Here is a 3,759-nt window from a genome sequence, read left to right on the forward strand (position 1 = left end):
ACCACCAAGGGAGCCCCAGAAGGCCTAACCAACTCCTCACGTTGGCAGATTCCATGTGCAGAGGATCCCTGGCACTTGGCCCCAGGGCTTTCTCCTTCGCCCTGCTTCTTTGGCACAGAGTCTCTCTCTCTCTCTCTCTCTCTCTCTCTCTCTCTCTCTCTCTCTCTGGTATTTAACTTCACATGGTATAGGGGACCCTCATGGGTGTCCTTGTCTGCTGTGCATTTGAGGCCACCAAGGAGAAGACACCAAAGCGAGGTGAAGGCTTTCTCACCGCCCCGTGTACACAGTCAGCGCTTGCCTGCTCCGTCTGGAGGGAATGAGGAGCAGGAACTATAACACAGGCGCTGTCACAGGGAGCTGGCTGTGCTAAGTGAGCAGGTTTCCCAGCAGACTGCACGGGCCTTAGAGGCCCAACAGATCACTGGATGACAGACCTGGCAGAAGACACAACACTGGGGGCTCTAAACGACAGACTGCTTCCAGGAATTGGGACTTTAAAGTAGGCCCATGGTGATAAAAATCACACACGTTTTTGAAAAGTATAAAGATATAAAGCAGAACTCTCTAATAGCAAATGACAACACCCCTCACGGACAGTCAGCCATGAATCTGGATGTGCGCACATGGCCGGCTGGCTGGCTGGACGTGTGCATGTCACTGCCTTGATCACTTGGTGCTGAATCATGGGTTTTGTGGAGATTGGTTTGAAAACACGGGTTTAAATTTCATCTTGACAGAGAGATGCCTTCTTCCCAGAGCTGGATGTGACCCCAGGCACAGCTCCTATTCGTGGACTTTTGGGTCATCTTCCATTTTGGACACTATGATGAAGAGTATGAGCTATGCAGGTATAGATATTTTCCCAGAACAGATGCTGAGTGTCAGTTCACCAAACTAAAATGCGCCACTAAAATCTTCAAAAGTTTCGAGTCACACCAGAGGGACCAGGGACCAGGCCTGGAAGAGGCACGCTTGCTTTTGCAGGGTGTGTGGATATTCCCGTGGCTGTGGGGCCAACCCAGGACAGGGTCCCACAAGTCAGACTGCCTCCTACACTTCAGGGTTTATGTTCTGACTGGTACACAGTCTTTGGGTGCATGTGAGATTGACTTGGGGAGGGGTTGCTGTAAATGCATTCTCTTCTCTTTTACCCGTTAGCTGCTGTTCTCCATGCCGTGACTGGCCCTTCTTCAGTCCCTGTAGAGCGGTTGCAGTACTTTTCTCTCAAGCCGTGCTTTGCATGTGTGAACAGACAGGCTTCTCTGTTCTTTGGTCAGAACCACCTTGCTGGATGGATACTGCTCTATATTAAGGACACCTCAGGTCAGAATCAATGTCCTTTCCTATACTCCCCTGCTGTATCTGTCAGCTATTGCTGTGGAACAAGTTGTCCCCAAATCTAGTGTCTCAAAAGAGCAATGCCACACAAGTACCATTTTGAGGTGGTCCTTTCAGAATGTCCCATCAGGCTCCACTAGAGAACCTTCAAGCCTTGGTCATCTAAAGGCCGCTTTGGGGTAGGGGACCTGCTGGGCTATGTAGAGGAAGACTGGATCCCCCCCACACCTCCCAGGTCTCCACAGAGTCTCTATGGCTACTGGCTTTCTGTAGAAGTGATTTGTCTGTAGAAGTTGCCTTCCATTTGGGCCACAAGCCTAGGTTTGAGGCCCCACTGCCTCCCCTGCCTGGCACCCCATCTAGCTCTAGGTTCCTCAGATCTTCTTGGGTGTCCCTGAGAGTCTGAGTCTGGCCTTTTAGCTGAGAAACTGATATCCAAAGGCCGTGAGGACTGGGTGTGCCCACTTCTTGGCTGGGCTCTGTGATTGTTGCCCCCACACCCACCCACAGCTCTGCCTCCTTCTTTGTTGCAGTAACTACCCTACAGGTGTCCTTCCCACTGTATCTGTCTACCCATGGGAGTACCACAGGCTAGTGAGCATCTGAGCTTACAGGGAGCCTCTGGGCAGAACCTCTCACCCACCCACCAACCCTTCAATCCCACCAGGACCTGGGATAGACAAAGCAGCATCAGCACCGCATCCCTGATCCCATGATGCTGGGAGGAGTCTGGATCCTCTTGGGGTTAATATCTTGCCCCGATGCTGCGGCTGCTCTGAAGGAGTTGGGGTCTGAGTGTCCACTCCGTGTCCAGGCTCTGTAGACCCAGGCAGCTTTCCCAAGGGCTGGGGTGATAAGCAAGTGCTCACCAGCCAGGAACAGGAATTTTATTTAGCAAACACACATCCTGCTTTAGCTCCCAGTGAGGCTCTAGAAGCAGAGGAAGCCAACAGTTGGGTAGGGGGGTTCACCAGTCACCCGGGGAGCAGGTCCCAGGGTAGGCTAGGGCTGTAGGCAACTCGTAGCCAGGACCAATGCTAATGGAATTTGTGGCTCTTTCCGCAACAACACCCTTTACCCACGCCAGTTTTATCTCCCTGAAGGTCCCTTTCTGTGGAACCCCTGCCTAGTCTTTGGTCTGAGTGGGCTCTGCTCCAATCAACAGCCCCAAAGGTTAGGGCTCCTTACTCCCCCTAGTGGTAATGTGGGGACACTGCAGGAGACTCGTGGAGATGGCCTGTCCTCATTGAGCATGCCTTTGCTTCAAGGAGGTTGGCTGCAGATCCCCTTCCCGTGCAGTCTCCTCACAAATCCCCCTAGCCCAAAGTTCCCACGGGTTCCAGCCCAGTTCTTCTGGGTGGTGGCTTATTCTTCTGCATGCTGCCGGAATCTGAAGACAAGCCAGCCTTACAGCCAGCCATCTGGAGGCTTCCTCTCTAGCCCCTGGCTGCTGTAGCTCTCTATAGTACCTGGAATCCCCAAGGGTGTTTGGCTCCTTTCTCTGTACCTAACCGGGAATGGGGTATTATGGAGGTGACACCCAGATGCCCGTATGAACACCCCTGGTATGTCCTACCCTCGCTGAATGCTATTCCCAGAAACTCAGTTTACCTTCAGAGGGCGCCAACCTCTCTGCTCAGAGGACTCCTCACCTCTTGGTGTCCCTGCTCATGGGACCCTCCTGTGTCCTGCTACTGCTTCCACTTGTGGGTCTGGGAGGGGCCGATCAGCTGGAAGACAAAGGCCTAGCCTGGAACATTCCCTCAGGGATCAGGCAGTATCAGAGGAGAGATGTTGCTTGCATGACAGCGAAGGCTATGACTGACCAGCAGGACAGTCGTCAGGGCAAGGCCATTTGCCTGCCTTGGGGCTTTGAAGTCTCCTCCATAAGCCCTCCTGCCCTCCTCTTCTCTCCTGCCAGGGAGACTGTTCAAACTAGACATGGCTCCACTCCAGTTACAGATAGGAGGTTGCAAGAAAGAAAGAAAGAAAGAAAGAAGAAAACGCAGAAGCAGGGCTGAGGTCTGAAGGGGATGTAGAGGGGCTGTTGCTGTGGCTGAGGCCATCTGCACCATGGAAACAGGAGTGGGACAGCCAGGTGACTGCTAGAAACAAGTCTGATGGGGGGGGGGGGGAAGCTGGTCGGTGCTGGGATGCCAGCTCCTTGACTGCATAGCATCACGCCCACATGGCCACTGGAGAGTCTGAAGCCTGTGCTCACAAGTGACAAAGATTTTGACCCCAAGTCAGAAGAGAGGGACACCCATGGCTTAAGAGACCTCTGGTCTCCGTGAAGACAGACTGGAGTCAGCCAACATCATGCCCACTTTCACGTGACTCACAGGGAAGGAAGAGAATGAAAAAGAGGAACCCCACCCCACCCAACCCCCAGAGTCCCATTCATTCCCCCGGGTGAAC

The sequence above is a fragment of the Microtus oregoni genome, unplaced genomic scaffold, assembly GCF_018167655.1.
Source record: "Microtus oregoni isolate MIOR12 unplaced genomic scaffold, Mior012 000004F_ref0000308, whole genome shotgun sequence".
Taxonomy (NCBI): domain Eukaryota; kingdom Metazoa; phylum Chordata; class Mammalia; order Rodentia; family Cricetidae; genus Microtus; species Microtus oregoni.